General features: G+C 40.2%; 1 protein-coding gene across 42 annotated transcripts in view; it reads right to left on the bottom strand.

Moving 5' to 3' along the window:
- NRXN3 (neurexin 3) overlaps window positions 1-21974 on the bottom strand; it is a 1504430-nt gene that overhangs the window by 168965 nt on the left and 1313491 nt on the right. The window lies entirely within an intron of this gene.

The raw sequence follows: 21974 nt of genomic DNA, 5'->3' as shown, positions 1-21974 counted from the left end.
AACCAATGATAGAAAGCCACCCAAATTGCTCTCACAGGCTGCACTGCACAGGTTACATCATTTGATTGCCTTCAACAGATATCAAAGCTGGAACCACAGAGTTACCTAACAACTGTGTAGTGACACTGCCAAGTTCAGTTCTGTGAGATGCATTAGGCCCATTTCCTAGGAGAAGCTAATAAGACACTGGACCCTAGATCACCTCACAATACAGATTTAGGATTAAAGAAGAAATATGAGCCTGCTTGCACATTTTGAGGGAATCAAGGTCAAGGGGAGAGGTACAGAATGGTTAGGAGTCAATGGCAGAGGAGCTAGAACTATAAAACCACTCCTGATGATACTTGCTGTAGGTCCAAACCACATAGAAAAAGGCATCTTCAGTAGAGGCCAGAGAAACTGAGCTGGGGTTTTCAGGGTCAGATGGCTGCCACCCTTCCCACACCTGTAGCCCTACTCTTAAGGCTATCCCAAGAGAGGGATGTAACAGTCAGCGCTATAGCTTTATGGTACACAGCAGAAGAGAAACTGTGTGGCCCCAAAAAGACTTTGGGGAGAGAAAACGCAATGAATTCCAGAAGCTTAACTCTATACCAGTGAAGGTGATGATTATGGTGATGGTGATGGTGGTGGTGAAGGTGGAGGTAACGACATAATCCACCTCCTCGGAAGTGCACAGAGACGCTGAAATATAAATAACAATGCTATTCAAACTCTTGCTCTTTTCCTCTAATAATTGATCATGACTAGGCATTAGAATTAGTATTCACAATGAAACATAAAATGAAAGTAACCTTACTGAGTAGACATAATCAGGCTCTCTCACCCTCATGGAAATGGATCTCCGCATGCAGGGTGTCATGAGGGATGGGCAAGGAGAGAAAGGAGACATCTTTTTCCATTTCTATAGTTGCCTGATTATTGGCTAAGCAATAGGGTGGACATCCAAGGATAATAAAATTTAGTTGTAATTCTGATGTTCTGCAAGACTGAGTCACAACATCTGTCCACATACTCTGTTATCCTCTATTTCCTTATTCAAGAAAGAGAAGGAGAAGAACAAGGAGGAAGAGGAGGAGGAGGAGATGGGAAAAGAAGTCTAGAATCCACATAAACTAAGATGTAGGAAAGATTGCACTGCATCTCAAATTTGGTAATTTAGTTCATTCATTCATTTATTCATTCAGCACATAAATACAATATTTATTAAGTACTTATTTTGCTTAAATTCAAAAAATTAAAACTTCTGGTGAGATTTCAGGCACTGGTTTCCATATAGTTTGGTACACTTTACTTATTTTTCCAAAAGACAGGCTTTCCTCAACTTGACAATTTTCCTTTAGTATGCGAACACATCGTTTCCAATAAAAAAAAATAGATAAGTATCTGGGAGTCTCGATCTTAGAAAACAGGAACATAAGCTGATCAACAAAAGCTGCTTTCAGCCTGCAGTATGGTGAGATGTAGGGTGGATATCATTGCTTCCTTTGTGCCCAGACAGGATAGTACACCACGTAAAATGATGTCTGCAACTCCCATGTTCTGTTCTCTGGGAAACGTAATACAGGTGCCTCCCCAAATGGTGACTAAACATACTCATGATTTCTTAAATCCCTGTTTATATGCTCTCAGTTTTGTTTTGTTTTTTCATCTTTGTATCTCCAGCGCTAATCAAAGTCCCTTGCTCTAAAATATGAGGCATAGATATGTGAACCTGATGATGGGTTCTTTTGCATCTTTCATGCCCACAATTAATAATATTAAGATTCATGTTATTCTTTCCCCTTCCCTAGAAATTAAGAAATGACAACATGACCTTTTTGCTTTCTCTTAAAGAGTTGGCATTCGTTTCTTTTTTTTTTTTTGAAGAGATTTTTTTTAAAGATTGGCACCCGAGCTAACATCTGTTGTCAATCTTTTCTTTTTTTTCCCCCTCCTTCTTCTTCCTAAAGCCTCCCAGTACATAATTGTATCTGCTAGTTGTGAGCGCCTGCAGTTGTGCTATGTGGAACGCCACCTCAGCATGGCCTGATGAGCGGTGTCATGTCCGTGCCCAGGATTCGAACCAGCGAAACCCTGGGCCACTGTGAACTTAACCACTCGGCCACAGGGCTGGCCGCTGGCACTCATTTCTAAGGATGTGTGTGTATGTGTGTTTGTGTGTTGGTACCTAATCATCCTCATGCCTAAATAAGCTAGGCTATTATAACTTGAGTCATAACCTGTTTAACAGAATGAAAGGACTGGAGGAGTTAAGAAACCATGACTGCAGACACCATTACTCCTCTGCCCACCCCACAATGTGGGCTGTTTATCGCACCACTGTTCTTCAATGAGAAACCACTATATAAATCCTGGAGGCATGGAAAGGACTGCTGGTGATTCAATTCACCTCTGAGTCGCTAATTAATTGTGGATGGAGAACAGCTTTAAGGGGAGAGAGGAGACCTTTAAACCAGCATTCTGCAGCTTTTCAGCAACAGCAGTGGCAAAGTACAGTTCTGGCTCAGTGAGTTGGCTGATGAGGGAGATATATTCTTGGAGAGATTTTCTGTAGATCCATAATAGATTCAGGAAAAGAAAAGATTTAATCTCTGCCAGAATAAATATTTGGTCCTTATCTTAGGCACCACACATTTGCCATTGCAATCACTGTTTTGGAGAGATCTTCTTAATCCTGCTAGTACGCTGCCAGTGTCAGTAGAGACCCTTACCCAGATGCTTCATTGTGCTTCCCGCAGTGGTAAATGTGGCTGTGCTAGACCTCAGATGTGGTCTCTTTATCCACAGTAATAAGATTTCATTACTGTAACCTCTTTGTCATTTGTCTTGGGACCACAGTGGCATGATAATCTGTGGCTAACTGCTTTGTCTCAGTTCGTTATAAGCCTTGTGGCAAATACTCATATAGTTTCCCAGGCTTGAATCCATCATGCTCAACTACCATGAAAATAAACTCTGCTGGTTCACGTGTCCAGAGAAGAGAAGATGTGAAGGAGTCAGCCTTGACTGACCTTTGTCAAATTACTTAGCTTTTCTGAACCCTATTCTTGACAATATGTTATGGGGACAGGATAACAGCTTCACATGTATCATAGGGCTATTCTTAGGCTGAAATGATATGATTAAGATGACAGCACTTTATAATAATAAAATATTATACAATTATGAGGGATAAATGAGATCAGGAGAATGAACCATCCATTATTTGTTCATACATAACACTCTGTGATTATTGGAAAAGTTCATTGGTTCCATAGGACAAACATGGGTTTCAGCATAGCATGGTTCAAATAATACCTCTAAGTCTTAAAGCTGGATGATCTTGGGCAAGTTATTTAACTTCTTATTTCTCTTCTATAAAGGGATGTGCGGAGGGAGGGAGAAGTGAATTGCAACCTCTGAAGCTTTTTGGGAGCATTCTAGAAGAACACACACATGTGAAGAACCTGGCACGTGGTTGTGTATACTTTGGGACCTCAATAAACATCAGTCATCTTTTCCCTTTCTTTCCTCTCATTACTGTAGTTGAAAGTAGTGTCACGAGCTAAGGACTTGTTGGTTTCGCGACACTGTCATCAAGAAATATTTTGAAAACAAGTGTAAATTTTAGCAAACAGAAACTTAGAAAACAACATTTGCACAGTTAATTTCCTGTCACAATTTGGTAGTTGTTCTCTCTCCACATTCCTTGGTGCCTTTTATAAGCCTCTCCAAGACAAGCAAAGTGTTGTTGCAAAAACAGCATGACTATAAATTTTAATAACTCCACACCCATCACCACTAAAGTTGCTACCAAGGCAAACACTTCAATCTATGTTCTTCCTCAATATTAAAAAACAAAGACAAGTGGTAAATCAGAAGACGTTGTCATAGAATCCTCAAGTGTATTCAGGACAAAACTGAACGGTACAGAAAACAGCTGTCTTTAAATAGCCAGTAAGTCATTCTTCATCAGTAATGATAGTTTATGAGCCCACCTGGTTCCTCAGATTAGCCTGGCTCCAGCTTTCTGATCTTCCCTCAGCCACATTACAGTTATTGCTGTAGAGGTGACCCAAGAGATGCTACCAACACTGCGGTCAGATTTCAGGAGCAGAAATGCACAAGGGCAAGAAAAATCCTCAGGAATAAAGATCTCCCTGAAGGCAATCTCTTCATTTGTTCCAGAGTGCCCCCAGGGAAAGCAGAATGCATCATCCACTCTTTTAGAAAATTGCAGCTGACAGAAACAGAACTGGAACTCCCAAATGTATGCCAGGGAGATAAGCAAAGGGAGCAGTTCTCAGCAGCTTAACTTCTAGGCTTCCCCCAAAATTTGTGACATCAGTGCTAGGCAATAATACAGGAAGAACAACGTGCATGTGATCCATCTTTGTGCCAGACACTGTCAGGCCTTCCATACCCATTACAAAGTCTGAGTCACAGTAAGGAAAGTAACCAGGGGCACTGTTTACTACATTTTTCTAGTTCTTCCCCATTACAGGGTCATAGTAAGAACTAACTTCTGGGTCCCCTTGTGATGTGTAGGGCCAAGAACAGTGTTGACCAAGAAATATGGTGTCACTCCTGAGCCATGCATTTAATAGCTGGTATGAGAGCCACCAGAGTTCTCCCATTGGCTCTCAACTCACTGCACCCAGTAAATTCCTGGTGGTGGCTTCTTCATCAGCTTGGGTCATTGAGTGAGGATGGCAACAAGCCAATTTGCAATGGACATGGAACATGACTGAGAAACAAAGCATAGTTCCTTTATGCCACCAAATATTTGAAGCTGTTTGTTACTGCAGCAGGACCAAGACTACCTTGATGGACAGAGTACGTGCTGAGTAAAAATTCTTTGATAGAAGAATTTCAAATTCTCACAATTCCCCTCCATATTTTATACATTAAAAAGATGGAGAGTCAGAGAATTGGGAATTTACACAACTAATATAATATGTGTTCAAGATTAGATTTCAGGTTTGTCTGACTTTAAAATCCATGGGTTTTTCACTTTGCTATGTTTCAGTCATAAGTATTACATGTTGCAACTGAGTTATTCATGTAAAATGGCGTATACAGCACATATTATGTAAATTCTGTCTGCCCACCCCGCCTAATGCGTCTGCTTAGCCTCATTGTGGGTTTCTTGCATGTAGGGATCCTAACAGGTGCTCAGTAAATATTTGTTAAATCTATGAATAAGTGAATGAGTAATGAATAAGAATGTGTAGTTGTAATAGAAACAAGTTATGATAATAACTTTTTATGTCACAGGAGGCTAAACAGAATTTGAACAGTAGAGGATAAAGTAGAGAACTGGTAATCTATATTCAGATGTTTTTGCAATACGTCTTGGGCAAAACGCGTAGTCTCGTGCTTTATATATGCAATCTATAAACTACAAAAAGTGAGGAACAATTTACGTGATTCATCAGATAATTTTGACTGAGGGGGGATTTTATTGAAGTTCCTTAGAATAAAACACTCTGCATTTAGTAGAATGTATTATGGGTTCTTTTCATGGTTATTAACTGCCTTTCAGTGAAGATCATCAGTCCATGCTTTCAATGCCAGGGTCTCCTTGATGTAGACCTAGAACAATTGTTAGCTAATAAGCGGTGAGTGTGCACTTCCTGTGTGCAGAGCCATGACTATTGAAGGGTTCAAGAAATAAAAGAGACCAGGTCTCTCCCTGGAGCAGTCTGAGGTAGAGAATAAGACCATTAGGAATCACCCAACCTGATAAGACTCCAACTGTGGAGATTGGAGAGAGTTTGGACTTTTATTAACATCCCATGACAATGACCCAGTCCCTTTCCCTTGAGGAGCTTAAGTGTGGCTATGACAGGAAGGACAGGTGAATAGAAAATGTCTGCTCTGGGTTCCATAAGCTTTTAAGATTTAGAATCAGAAGACCTGGGCCTCATCAAGGCTCCGCATCTTCTTGTCCAGGTGATCTTGAGCAGATCTCTCAACTATCCAAAGGTCAAGCTATCTGTATGAAAAATGAGAATAACTATATATAGACAACAGTAATAATAATGATAGCTCTATTATGTGGTACTTAAGAGAAATAAAATTTTGGCAAATTCTGAAGTGCTCTGCAAAGGATGCTATAACAATGATGCTAATGGTGGAGTGAAGATGGTGATAATTGTGAAGATGGTGGAGTTAACTGAGAAACAGTATGACAGATGACAGATGAGTCAGAGGCTTTTGCACATGCCCTGCAGGATAAGGTCCTCTTTAGAATGACTGTCTCCCATACAAGATCATCAGCTGTGGAATCTGTGTAAATTGTCCCTTGAAATTTCACGTTAAATGGCTTGGAAATGAATTCTATTTTCCTAACTCTGCACAGGTCTCAATGACCTTTGCACCCACCCTGCAAGATTGCATCCACCTCTCCCCTTGTCTGCTGTCGTGCCTCTTCTGTTGTTTTGCTGATGTCTGGTTGTGCGAGGTCAATCAATTAAAGCGGATTAGATCCACAGACTGAAATACTAACAGAGGGCCAAGAGAGATAAGACTGATAAATAGCTCAAGACAGCTCCATCTCAAACTCCAAGCAAAGGAAAAAAGAGAGAGAGCATGGATGATAGCTCAGGACAACAGGAACTCTGACCTGAGCGGGGAGAATCAAGGAAGGACAAGACGGCTAGTGCAAGTAAATAAGATGCAAGTCAGAGCCACAGCTCTAAGAGTCACTGGTCACAAACCGGCATCCTGAGTCATCACGTCCTTCAAATCCACTCTGAACATTCACTTCTTATCCACAGACCCCAATGTCACACTGCCTCATTTGGTAGTTAAGTCTGACTACAAAGCAAAAATTAAAGTTCATTTCCGTAGGAGCCCCAGTGTTGTGCCAAGACCTGGAGCAGTCTCCTGGCAGGATTCAGGTGACAGCTGGTAGGGCAGTGCTAACTGAAACCCAGTACAGACTGAACGTCTCCCATAAATGCCTTGCTTACCCCCCAAATCTCTACCACAGCTGTGAAGAACCAGCCAATGGCCTTAATAAAGAGAACTTAAGCCCGGTGCCCACAGTAACAACATTCTAGTCCTCAAAATTAGGAAGCACATTTTAAATCATCCAGAAGTTTTCCAGAACATCTTACATCTTACCTACACAATTACATAGGGTGATCCTGGGACAAGCAGCATGAGCATCACCTGAGAACTTGTCAGAAATGCAAATCCTTGGATCTCACACTAAACCCTCTGATCAGAAACCCTGGAGTGGGGCCCAGCAATCTGTAGTTTCACAAGCTCTCCAGGTGATTCAGATACGTGTTAAAGGCTGGGATCCAATTCCGTATATGACTATCTTTGTTCCACTAGGGCAGTGGTTTCAACTGTGGGAAATTTTGTGCTCAGGGACATGTAGCAATGTCTGGAGACATTTTTGGTTGTCACAACTGAGGATGAGGTGCTACTGGCATCTAGAGAGTCTGGGCCAGGAATGCTGCTAAATATCCAACAATACACAACAAAGAAATATCTGGCCTATAATATTAATAGTGTCACTATTGAGATACTCTGCACTAGGGAGTACAAAACTTCAGTCACTCAACAAACACCCATAAAGCATGTACTACACGATAAAAGTGGTTCTACAATCATTTACCTATATTCTTTAATTATTCCCCACACTGCTCTTTCTATAAGGTATGTAAACATACTTAATACAAACATAGTACACATGGGTATGCAAGTGCATGCCTGTGTATACACATGTGAATTTTTACATATTTGGTCTAAAATTATGATCTAGCCCTCAGAGCACAGAGTGAGCAATGAGCCTGTGTGGATAATCTCACTCTCCCTGTCCTCTATGTTGTGCTCAAGTGCCCATTTTACAGATTTAAACTTGGAAATGCAAGGTCCCACAGGCAAAATGTGGCAGGTCTAGAATACATGTCTTACGTTATTTTCCCAATCTAGTCTTGGTAACCTCCATCTCTTTTAACTCATGGCTGCTAGACCCTACGAAATTCTGCCAGTCCATCTCCCCTGGCACAACGACATTAGCTGATAGTCCCAATGCCAATTTTGTCCCTTGGCCCTTCACTCTAGACTAGGTAATTTTAGTCAGTTTTCCCAAAGATGCATGATCAGTTCTGAGTGAGCTGCAAAGGAGAAACTCTCTTAAAACAAGATATTCCAGCCCAAGGATAAGTGCAGCTCCCCTATGGAAAAGAGACCAGTAAACAGCCAATAACCTTTCAAGACCTACTCTGTAGTTGTAAGGAAACCTTTAGTGATTCTCCAAAGTGCTTTACTATTTATGTATCTTTCAAGTGACAGACTGAGTTAACATTATGGCTTCAAGGTGAACGGACTTATTTGAATAATAAACATCAACCAAGAATTCCTAATTTAATAACTGAGGCATTCTCAGTCATTCCCATAGATGAATTCCTAGCCTAAACAACCTATCATTTTCCAGCTAAAAAAGAAAAAATATTCAGCATACACATTTCAGAATTGAGAGATTCAGTATTCGGGGTTATCAGAAAATGCAACGTGGAGTATTGCATTTTTTTATGATGCCTTTGGAGAATGGGTATGCAAAAGTTGTAGGAGGCAGATTGGCCTAAAGCAGAGACCAGCAAACTGTGGGCCAAATCTGGCTGTTGCCTGTTTATGTAAATAAAGTTTTATTGGGACACAGCTGTGCTCATTCCTTTACAGCTTGGCTTTGGCTGCTTTTGCACTACAACAGCTGAGTTGAGTAGTTACAATGGAGATCGTGTGGCCCACAAGCCTAAAATATTTACTCTCTGGCCCTTCACAGAAAAAGCATGCTGACCCCTTTTATGAAACCTTGCACACTTTGAGGCTAGCCATGATTTTTTTTTTCAGTTTTTGACCAATAGTTTGTGTTTAAGCGGTCAGAATAACTCATATATGAGTGGGAGGGTCAAATAAGGAGACTGTACCTCCTCGCTCAACTATTACCTGGCAAATGGAGCACTCTTCTAATAAGATACGACAAAATGTATAAAAAATCACCCAATTTGGGCATGAACTAATCTATCTCAGATCCATTAAGAGTGGTTTAGATACTAAAATCAATTCAACATAAAACCGTTTGAAGGTGGGCAGCCACGGATACAGAGAAATAAATTAGAAGCTTCTGGCAAAAGATGATGGTAGTCGGGAATATTCTGGTAATGGAGGAGATGGAGCGAAGTTGAAAGTCATTAAAATTATAATGATATGACATTTCTTTCTGAAAATTTATCTAGTTCTGTGGAGTGAATCACGTACATGTTAAAGGCTTGGGACTCTCAAAGCCAGCACACATTACTCTGATGCCAAGGACTTCAGTTTATTACATTAGACGGCATGAGAGAAGAGAATAGCATTGCAACCCAATGAATATCTCAGTCTCCAGGGCTCCAATTCATCTGCAAGACACTTGAGTCCTTTGAGTGATAAATGGTGATTAACTGAGCTCTCTTGGTTTACCTGCAAGGAGAATCTACCGTGTCATCATCTTGGGATGAACACACTGAAATAGGGGCTCATTTTTCCTGTCCTAGTTATCGTAAACAAAATGGCCAACAGACTCTAATATATCAGCAGTGCCTGTCTGCATGCAGCGACACTGGTGTGTGTGTGTCCTGGAGATAATGTTGCAGCTAGGTATTTCATCCCGATGATATTTTATGGTCCTCCTCCTCCAACTATCACCACTGTAACACTCTCCCTTGGATGGTATCAGCATTTCTAATTCAGAAGGTTGATTCTAACTTACCCCCAATCACCATAATAAAAACAACAGAGGGGAAAAAAGTGAAATTTAAACAGCTGCAGCACATCAGGAGAAGGCAGGCTTGCTGGCCTCCATGCCAGCGTCCAAGCCACTGTAAGGGAGAGGAATCTGGACGCTGGAGCAGAAGTATGAAAAGAACATTCCCTGGGCTCCAGGTGAGATTAGCAAAGGTGATCCAAATGGGAGACTTGAAAACATGTCACAGGAGCTGACTCATACCTTTGGAAAAGCACCTAACACACCAGCATCAAAAAGCTGCAGGTTCTTTTGATGGAATAATTGCAGAACACATCTCCTTATTTTAATTTACTTGAATTTAGTATACCTACCAAGTGAGTAAGTTTCAGCCAAATACTTCTGAGAAGCTACGAAGTCATCACTCCTCTATGATACAGCATACACTCTGAGCCACCTGGGAGCCAGCCACAGCTGTAGACACACAGCTTATCCACGGAGTATATAATAAGTCCATACACAATATGAAGAAGTATTTATATTACAGCATTTAAAGGGTACAAACATTTCTTCTTCACTCTCTACTTTACGGGTTTGCTACAATTTTATTCATTGATGTAAGGATGTTAAATGATTTCATCCAAAAGGCTAAGGAATATAGTGCTAGAAAAATAAAGAGTTGTGTGTGTATGTGTGTGTGTGCTTGAACAAGACCTTAAAACTTAACATGCCCGAGAGCAAGTTTCTCTGACCCTCTGCTTTGCGTTTTAAGTAAAGTGATTATGGCTCAGGTGAATCTAGGCCCTTTGTGTCCATCAAAAGGCTTCTGTAATCAAGTTCTAATCCAGCCCTTGGACAGTCCCCGGACATTCAGTGGAAACTTGGGGCCTTCACTTCCATAAAAGGCCTCTCAGGAATGTGAACCTATCATAGACCTGACTCAGAACCAACGATGGAGTCTAGAGTGAATTAAACATTGGGATGATCTAAAGCCAGCCCTGATGGCCTAGTGGTTAAAGTTTGGTGCTCACTACTTCAGCAGCCTGGGTTCACTTCCCTGTCATGGAACCACACCACCTGTCTGTCAGTTGCCATGCTGTGGTGGGGCCTCACATAGAAGAACTAGAATGGCTTACAACTAGGATATATAACCACATACTGGGGTTTTGGGGAGGGACAAAAAGGAAGATTGGAAACAGATGTTAGCTCAGGGCGAATCTTTCCCTGCAAAAAACAAAACAAAACAAAAACATCAGAGTGATCTAGAGTCAACATGAGCTCCAGGGAATGGAACTGGTTGGTCATTTGGGATCACCAATCCAGTAATGACCCAAATACAAGGCAAATTTCCTGAGCCTGGTTCAGCCAAAAGCTGAATGAGGTGCCCTTTCCTATATGGAGAAGAGACTTCCCTCTGCTAGAGAGTCCAGCTTTCCTAGTCAGCGTGCATAGATGTATAAAGCTGAATATAATTCTACATGCATGCACCCCAAGATTAACTAGGTCTACCAGTTATCCAACAATCACTCCAGTATCTATTCAACAATAAGATCAATTGTTTGCATAGACTTATTTCAATTTTTTTTAATGGAATGATTGTTTCTTCCAATCAGCTATGAGCATTGTGAGGGCAGAAGAGGCATTTTTATTTTCTGTATCTTTCTCCATTTAGGGGGTTCAATAAACGCTCAGCTGAGCACCTGACACAATGGTAAAAACATCTTTGCATTTCTCAGCAAGCAACATTTTAGCACAGAGTGCAACATCTCCATCCATGGTTCATTTATTGCTTTTCAATTTTCGCTATGATTTTGCTTTAGGAGAGTGCTTTTGAAAACTGGACCACGACCACATCTCAGGGGACTATGGCTATTCATTTATTTCATGACAGACATGACAGAGGATTCATTATGTGCCCTTCAGGACCGAAAATGATACCTTATTTGGGAGGGGTCAGGCCAACGGCAGAAAAAAGTGGGGTTTGATAAGACACATTTAGGTAGATGCAGATGAGGAGGTAAGGAGGATAGGGGGAGATTAGAAGGTTGAAGCTGTTGGAATGCAAATGAAATTCAGCATGCGAAAGCAAAAAATAGGAAATACTTGGCATGAAAACATTTTAGAATATCAACCAGCTGGTCTGCTTTCTAAAATTTCAGTAATTTTGCCTAGACAGAAACCTTTGAATGTTAAGGTGGACTCTCAGGGCTCAACACATATAAAGAAAGAGAATGCATTTTAAGGTTCATAAACATCCTAAAACTTAGAGAGTATTTTTTCTCTTTCCCAAAAGGCCCTCCCCACACCCCCTGGCAAATGCTTCCTTGATGATGGCAAAGTTACATTTACGAGATTTAGAAAACTATAGACTCAACATAAATATCAATAAAATCCTTTCTTTCCTAAGTGTGCCCTGCTGCTAACTCCTCTGCTTTCTGCTGTAGGTATCTCTCTTTGAGCAGGAGAAGAGCTTTAGCTATTTAGAAGGGCAATGGTTTGTGCCACGCTTATACCTGACCCTGGCCCAGAGGCTCAGAGGCTGTCAGGGAAGACATCATCCAGGCAATGTTAGAACACTCACGTTTCAGCCGTTAGCAATTCTCTTACTGCTGCCAACTAGTCATATCCATGTTCAGTGATACCTTTGAGTCCTTTGAGGCAGTGATTAAGGTCAGAATAAAGTCAAAATTTAAAGGAGAGAGAAGGCAGTAATAGGGATCCAGACGAGGAATTAAATAAGTGTGCCTAAACCTAGCCACCAAGCCCTATCTGAAAGAATACACAAAAACAGCTCCCAAAACCTCAAACATAGTTGTATTTCTTGCCTCTTTACTTTGTAGTGACTTCAAGAAACTTTCTGCAGGGAAATACCTAGAGGCAAACACCTTAGAAAGCCAGCTACAAGCAGAGACACCTTCCTTAGTAGACAGCTGAATGCATTTCTGATTCAATTGTCAAAGGATGGCTGTTGAGGAGCCATACCACCTCCATCATCAGACAACCAGGTCGAGCCGGGGCATGCACAGAAACAAGCACTCAGGGCATCTAAACCTCAAGTGTTCATGACACGCAAGTCTCATCTCAATTCTGGTGAAGAGCAGAGAGAGTACCAGGTGTCATGCAACTACCCCAGAGGGGCACAGTACACACACAGAACTAAATCTGGGGGGTATACTTCTTGCAAGAGCAGTGAAAAGTGCTTTTGGTTTGATTTTTGTCTGTTGATTATTTTTCTCCAGTGGATATTTATTAGTTGCATTATGTAATACAGAAGTTACAAATTCAGAACCTAAAGGCTGGATCAGGCCCTCAGATATACATTATTTTATTTTTTTAAAGGGGGTACTCATAGTATCTTTTTGAATGTCAATTCATTTTCTAAATTTAAATATTCAGAAGATATCTCATGAATAGCTACGTTTCTAAGTTCTTTTGAAAATGGTAAAATTTAGCAACACTGGGATAACATTTCTCAAACACAATTAAAGGCCAGAAGGGACTGTGGGAGGAAGGCAAAAGTTATCCAATTCACTACAGTCTCCACCACTCCCTATTGCCTATCAGAAATAAAGACTGGTGTTGGTTGCCATGTATCATCAAGTTTCCCCAGCTCTTTTTTTTTGTATAGTAGGGTAAAGAGAAAGAGACATACTTTTGTTATCATATGACTAGCAACTTCTCTTTTTTTATTTTTAAAGATTGGCACCTGAGCTAATAACTGTTACGAACCTTCTTTCCCCCCTCCCCCAAACCCCCCCAGTACATAGTTGTATATTCTAGTTGTAAGTGCCTCTGGTTGTTCTATGTGGGATGCTGCCTCAGCACGGCCTGACAAGTGGTGCCATGTCCGTGCCCTGGATCTGAACAGGCGAAACCCTGGGCCACTAAAGCAGAGCACGTGAACTTAACCACTCAGCCACGGGGCCGGCCCTGCAACTTCTCTTAACTTCAACAAGAGATACATAGGGGGCCACAGAATTGAAGAAAAATACAAAAAAGCACATTTTTTCTTGTCCCTCCTTCCATTTTAATCACTTATATTATCAGTCCACCCCTTTCAGACTTTTCTGTTCTTTTAACTGCTAACATACTATAATAATCATAGACTGAGTAAGACAGGTCTGTCTTTGAATCTTAACTCCGTCACTTATTGTGTGTTCTTCATCAAATTGTTTAGACTCTAGAAGCCTCAGTTTTCTCATCTTTAATGTTGGGAAACTATTACCTACCACAAAAGCTTGTTATGAGGATAACACAATATATGCAGGCAGCTAGAACAGAATCAGAGATGCTCAAGGAATTGTAATTCCCCTCCCCTTTGCAGGGTTGGGACGAGGTAAGCAGACTCCATCATCAAATCTCACACACATCTACAGTGCCTGCCAAATTGTAATGAGCCAACTGCTGCCTCAGAGAGATGGCTCAGCTCAAGGTTTTAATGCACTTTTCATGGGCTGAAGCTCAACAACAAAATCTATCACTGTTAGGCAGCCTCATAAGAAGGTCCAATTCAAACAAAATAGACTTCCTTCTGAACTCTGAAGAGCGTTAGCTACCTTCACCTTGACTCAGAAACACATCAATAGGAAATGTGCTTAGCCAATGAACAATAGGAATAATAAATGCCAGCCGAGATAATGATAATAAAATGAATTATTGAAAGTTGCATAAGAGCAGACCATTCAGTATAGAATGGTACATATAAATTTTATGCAAACACACTTTTAGTTCTGTGAGTTCATATATCTGCGTGGCTATAACCATCAAGAAAAATTTAATGTAGGCCACTGTTCTAAAACTACCATTTAATTTTGAGCAGACTGTGATATTGAAAAAAAATTATTTTAGTTATATAACACACTTGCCAAATAAATCAAAAACGTTCACTGCAATCTAACAGCTAGAAAAACAGAATTGCTACTCTACCATGTTGAGGTTTAAGTGGGTGATAAATCATAGCCCTCTCCATTCTGAATTCTAAGCCAATTGAGAAATAGACACAGGCTAAAGGATCAGCAAACTTGATTGCCTGTGGAGCTGAATGGGGAATGGGCCTGGGGCGAGACTCGGACCTGGCCACACATCAGGTTTCCTGCTCATATTTCTAGTCCTGCTCCCTTTCCCACGGCTCCCTGCAAAGAAGAAACTGGACTGGGCCTGGGTATGCCCAGCATAGGGAGAACAGCCCTCTGAACAGGAAGAAGAGAAGGAGGGCGTCTTCCCAGATGTGTGCAGACCCTTCATGCAATCCCACCAACTAGATAACAGATTGGACAGAAAGCACAAGAAGTGTCCCACCAATATTTTTCTTTCCAGGAAACAGCAGTTGCTTCATACTATAATGTAGATGGGGGAACTATCCCTTTTCTAACATAGCAGAAGACCAGATAAATCCTTTCCAAGCAACTCTACCAATACAGATCGACTCCTATGAGGAGCTAGAGAGCCAATCCTCAGGTATAGAAAGAGGACCTGGTATTTGGAGGTTGGTGTACGCTGGGGAATCTTGAAATGTTCACTTTATGCTCAAGGTGAAGCTGCCTCTGACTAACCAGTAAATAGCTACCACCGTTTCTGCCGATTGCTAAAATTCTTAGCATGTCAGTCACATGCAGTTGACATTTCAGATTTTTGGACACTGGGGTGGCAGAAAAAGTATTAAAGAGAGGAATGTTAAATACAACTTATAAGCAAAGAAATTACTTGGTAAGATTTCAGCATGCCTGTGGAACTTTCTTTACATCATAAACTTCTGCCTCCTTCCTAAGGGGCCCAGAGATCTGCTTTGCTGTCATTTTTGTCAATGCACCAGCCAAGACTATTTAGCACAGCCCACCTCTGCTGTCAACCCCAAATCCTAGGGGATGCATATAATCACCATATTTACTGTGATGGCCCAGGCTATAATGATACCCACCACCTTTAATGAAACTAAAGTGCACGTGTCATTTTGGAGATGCTACTTGTTCAGGCAGAGTTGCCTGTCAGCTGTCTCTGGCCAAGCAATACAACCTGCAATTTAGTTAACAAACTGAGACATCATAGAAATCAGTGCTTTCAGCAGACTTCCTCAATTCACTTGGGTTTTTCCGCTTGTCTTACATATCGCAAGTCTCCAGTAGAGTGGCACTGGTGGGAGGAGGTCCCAGTGGAGTTAAAAAGACAAGAACAAAAAGGAAAAAAAAAAACGCAAGATGTTTACTGAATTCTAAAGTGGAACCTGCCCTAGAAGTAGAAAATCCAGAAAAACCATTTCCTGGATCCTGTAACTCTATTGTTGCCAGCTGGGAAAATTTCAAGCTCTTCAGCCTGGTATCCCAGATCCTCCATTATCAGGTGCCAACATTTATTTCCAGTTTTCTTATCAAACTTTTTGAATCTTCTACCCCATCTATAATCATTGATTAGTCTAGCCATTCATTCAGCAAGTACGTATTGAGCACCTACTGTGTACAAGGTGTTGTGCTAGGTATTGATTCCAAAATGAACAGAAAATCTCTACCTTTCAAACACCCCTTGTGCTGATGTTCAGTCCTAAGGATGGAATGGATGGTGGAAACTAACAAGAAAAGTGGAAATTGGACTGAATTCCAAGGGTCTATTTTAAGGAAGAGAGAATACAGGAAACCCACCTCAATAGAAAAGTTTCCAGGGAACCGCCTGAGAGGATAATCTGCGGATTTTCACAAGAACTTTGAGAGATCTTTCATGATCTGTTTAAGGACCACAACAAACATGGAAGAAGGAGAACTGGCTTTAGGTTAGAGTGTTATGGGAAGGCTTTATATCGGAAGTAGGATTTAAATTCAACATTAAACATGGACAGAATGTGGATGGTCCATTTTGGAGGCTATCATGTCAGCAGAACCATAGAGGTGCAGATCCCTGAACTTGGGTTTCAAGGTCAGGAAACCTGGGTTTAACCCTGGACTGTTTCATATAAGTCAGGTAACACTAAACAAGTCATTTAGCCTCTCTGAGTATTAGCTTTCTTATCTTAAAAATCATAATAACAATACTTAGCCTATATAGTTCATAAGGTAGTTACAAGAACCAAGTGAGATAATATATGTAAAAGTCCCTGGTAAATTGCAATGCACAATACACATAGCAGAAGATCATTAGGTGTTCTACATTAATCGTTGACTTGCTTTTCAGTGTACATGGCTGTTTCTTCTTCTAGCTTTTACTTTGATAATTTTTAAAAGGCTGTTTTCACCCTTCTTAAAACCTTCAATAGAAGCAGGAAATGCTTCGCTTCATACTTATCTATTTCTTTTATCACAGAAAATCAAAGTGTTCCTTGGAAATCATCTCATTAATCTCTTGGAGGGAGGTAAGTAAGGGGACACATATTTTGCACAGTGGTCTATGAATCTCAGTTTTACAAATGGAAAAGCCTAACATAAGCTTTCCTAAGTCACACAGTGAGTCAAAGCAGCACCAAAAATGTCCCAAGCATCTCTTTATCCAAATCTCTGCTCTCCCATGACAGGCATCCAAAAATCTGCTTCTCCCAGGAGACTTCCAAGTACAGATGTAGCTCTCCAGCTCTGAAATAAAGAACACTTTAACTTTGTTTAGCCCCTGTTTCTTCATCTAAAGAACAAAAAAAGCTGCCAAACAGGATTTTTTTAGGATAAAAAAGGAATAATGCACATGGAAGATTTATGAAAGAAACCTAGTCTAGTATCTGTAACATATAAAATAATAAAAGCTATTTTCTTTTGTTTTACAGGGGAAGAATTTGGTTTATATAAATCTCAAATGAAGTCATCCCAACATATAGGAAGCTGAGTGTGATTTTGAAAGACACATAGATTGATCATTATTAGTGAATCTCAGAGTCCATTATTCCATCAATCAATAAACATTTATTGAACACATGTTATGTGCAAAAAATTGTGTTAGATCCTAAAGCTATAAAGATGGATAGGACACACTGTAGGTTTTCAACAAGTTCACAATAGAGTAGACGAGATAAGACATGGACAAAATAGCAGTTAAAAAATAGAAAGTGGTAAAGGCAATAACGTAGACAAAAAAAATGAGAGAGGTGACTCATAGGCTGTGCCCTGAAGGATATCTAGGATTTCAACAAATGGAAGGAAAGAAAACAAGATAGATGAAATAGCATTCTGAGCAATGGGACTAGCATGGCCAAAAGGAATAAGAGAATCATGAAGTCTGAACAGTGGATGAGTTTGGTTAGAGCACAGGGTATACACTAGAGAGAAAAGAGTTTCGCTAGATAAAAAGGTAGGTTGAGGCCAAATCATGCTAGCCTTTGAACATTTGAAATCATGTCAGACTCTTCAGTTGGTGGTGGGAAGCCATTGAGTGAAATGACAAACAACATATTTTAGATATATTTGAGCATGTTTTGAGCAGATGGGAAGAGGCAGAAGAGAGGAAATAAAACAGATAAAATGGAGATGAAGTAACAGATGGCGTGAGATCCCAGAAGAGACAAAGGGCAGGAGGCCAAGGGCACAGGTAGACTCAACTGTGGAAAGGGTGCAAGCCATTTTTTCCTCTGAGATAGAACAGGAAGGAGGAAGAGAAGCGGGTGCACTGTGATGCGGTGAAATCACCCTAATTTGACAGATGTAAAAAAAATCTATATAATCATTTGTTAGAGACATTGTAGAGGAGATTTTTAAATTGAATTGGAACAAAATTGGGAGCTTTATGGTCCCTTCCAAATCCATAGCAGGAGATTTCCCAATATGGTCATCATTTTCAAAATGGAGATAGATATGAGTTCACACAAGTAACAAACCAGTAAACTTCTTTATAAGAGGAATCATAAAATGCCAGGTAATATTGGCTAACAGAAGGATTTTGTTCAGCTGGCAAAGAGTCTCCTAGGCAAAAGATGCATATTTCCGTTCACAAAAAACTTACACCAGCTTCAGATCTAAACATTTACTACCTTCTTGGCCTTTGTGAGCAATTGACTTTGTGACCTCTGGGCTTTAAAAAGTAGGAAGAGATGCAATGAGCTAGCTCAGCTTCACTAAGAATAGTTATTTCTAACTAAAATAATTTCATTTCCTTGAGAACACATTTACCAAATGGAAAAGTCAGGAGAATGATATGGACAGAATGTAAAAATACAGTAAAGCATCAGACAAGGTCTTTAGGGATACCTCTGAGATCACAATGGAGAAAATTGGGGAACATTTACACGTTATAAGGATTTCTAGATGGCGCACTAAACAGACGACTAGATCTTGCAGGGCTAGCCACAGGACTAAGTCCTTAACAACTACCTGGTTAATATTTGTATTGGTGACTTGGATGAAGAAAGACAAGGCATACTTACAAATTCACACCTGTCCTATATATGGGAGGGATGTATTGAATGTCAGAATGCAAATGCTATGGTGAGATTGGGAAAAGAAAGAATAAAATTCAAAGTTAATGAAGATAAATGTAGATTCATTTACATAAAATAAATAATTCAATAAATGTAGGATTGGGATGACAGTCAAGATGGACTCAAGAAGAAGAGCTGGAGATGTTAGATGACCGGGAGCTCAATAGGATCTAGAAGTGTGAAGAATTTTATAAAATCTCTATAAAAACTCTTATGTAAAGTCTTGATGAATGAATAGAAGAATGTTGCTATTGGAGACAAGCATGGCCTTTCTGTGCTCTGCAGGATTCAGGCAAAGTGCAGAACATCCTGCTCTCTAATAAATATCCTTCTTTAATAGTCATCAATAGGCTATAATGATAATCCATAGTAGCATGACAAGAATGGTGACATTTTGGGAAACACTTTCATGTCATCTGAGGAATGATTATGGAACCTAGAAAAGCAATGACTTTAAATGAAAGAAATGTACTAGCTGTCATCACAAAGTACTATCCCAGGAAGAAAGGAGTACAGATTCACCTTTGTTCCTGAGTGCAGATTTCTGAGAAGAGGGAAGAATGCATAGGGAAACAGATTTTGAATAAAAATAAGATTTTTTTCACAATTAGAATGATCCTACAACGAAAAACATTGCCTTGCAAAATCATGGTAGAATTACTAGGGAAACTCAAGCAGCCACTGAAAACGCATCTGTCAGGACTGCTGTGGAAAGAATTCCTGCAACGGGAGGGAGGTTAAACTAGATGACCTCTAGTACCCTATCCGTCTGGAAGAGTCTAAACTTTGTTATCAAGTATAACCAAGGAGGTAAGTAGGGCTGCTTATGTGGTAAAATTGGATAATTGTCTCATTTCTTCACTCTCTGAATATTGTGTAACTTTGCAACACTTCCTCATCTCATGGCTATGCTTTTTAACATGACCTGTTGGGCCAACGGGATAAAAGTGGACGTGATGCAAGCAGAGGTTTTAAACATGCTTCGATAGTTCGGGTTGCCCTTTTGTGCTCCGGAAGGCACCATGAAAAGAATATGCCCCAGATAGCCACTGACCCTTCAGCCTGAGCCCCAGAATAAATGCACATGGAGCAGATCTGAGCCTAATTCCAGTGTGGAGCCAATCCTAGCTCACTTGCACCTCAGAGCACAGCCACCATGCTGAGCCCAGCTTAGATAACCCAAACTCAGTCAACCTGCAGGCCTGTGAACATGGGAATAAATACTTAATATTGTAAGCCACTAAATTTTACTGTGGTTTGTTACACAGCATTATTAAACATGACTGACTAATATTCTCAACTCCAGGAAACAAAAGTCTCAAATACTCTTTCTGATTGGTACTAAGATTCTGAAGTTGACACCTAAATGCAAGAAAATAGCCATACAATTTTCTTACTCTATATATATTAAAGAAGAAAGTGCCAAGTTATATTCCTTCTTTGCCGCCTAATTTAAATCTTTGTACTTGCAAAATTTTGGCATTATCATCCATTGTAAACAGCCGATGTAATATAGAAGGAAATTCAGCTTCCCTTAGCCACTAGTAGAACCACTTCTCTTACCTTAAAGCCAATCATAGTGTCTTCTGGATATGTCATGAGCTTGGAAGAATTCTTTCTTTATGAGACCATTAGTCTATTTTGCTGTTAATAAATCAGTGGTCAGGATTATTCCTGTTTCCTCTATATCACGATAATGTAATTTGTACTGTCTCTCTTATGAATGGATGGACCGCGTCAAGTAGAATATAAATCACCAAGAAGCTTCCCATGTTTGAACTGAAGCCAAGCTTGGGCTTTTGAAGAGTGCATTTTTTTCAGGAAATGCAATTTTCCAACAAGGCCAAAACGTGTTTTGTCTATGGGAGTTAAAACATATGGAGGTAGGTAGGGTACTACATTAAGAACTTTGCAGAGACCCTATTGGTAATCAATATAAAAAGAGAAAGGTCACATTTTTAAAACTTAAGTAAAAGGAGCAATAGTGTCAAGATGATGAGTACCACATGGTTTGCCCATCATAGGAGTTCAACACAGGTTTCTCAGTAATGGTCAAAATAATGTGGATATTAGCAATGGGAAGACTACTCATTGCTAGTTTAGGAAAAGACATTAACTCCCAAAACAGATATGCATATTCTTCACCTGAATCCGAATCATCAAAATTAGATATCAAGGAATTGCTGAAAATAGCTATAAAGAAGCATCATTATTCACTTGAAACCACATATAAGCAACGCTCCACAACAATTTGCCAAATGCCTCGATGATATCTTTGAAAGCAGAGAATTCTATCCTCCAGCTGAAAATATTGCCGGTTCCTTCAAAATCCAACCAAAAATCAGTTCACTACTTTATAAAATTCATTTGGACTCCCTGGCTTATGCAAATTCTCCCTCCACTTCTTCTTGTTCCATCTATTGGACAAATGATTGCTTTTTGCTTTCTATGGCAAAGAATTACGCTGTAGGGATAATAAAATGAATAACCTCAACAATATCCCACTATGGATTGCTCTAAACGTGCCACTCTAAATGTCCAATTGCTGCAGTTACTGAAACCATTCCTTTGGAAGTCTCTGAAGCACGATTCATTCATCTTTCCTTGAAAGGAAGGGGGAGGGAGAAGGATTTGTTATCTGAAATGGAAGCCAAAGGTAGTACCCTCTAGTCAATGTCATATCCAAAAGCACAACACCTGATTCTCTGCTACAACTGCTCTTTCCTAGCTACCCATAAAAAAATAATCATGATTTCAGCTACTTCAGGTTCCCCAAACTGTTCCCAGCAGAAAGCCACTTTGCAGTTTGATGCAAGAGGTAGGTCTTCAATTTGTTTCTTCCCCTATGGCAGAAACAAGTTCATATCC

This window comes from Equus caballus, chromosome 24 (genome assembly GCF_041296265.1).
Source record: "Equus caballus isolate H_3958 breed thoroughbred chromosome 24, TB-T2T, whole genome shotgun sequence".
NCBI classification, from domain to species: Eukaryota; Metazoa; Chordata; class Mammalia; order Perissodactyla; family Equidae; genus Equus; species Equus caballus.
Note: the sequence above shows the minus strand (reverse complement) of the source record. Positions and strands in the feature narration are given on the sequence as shown.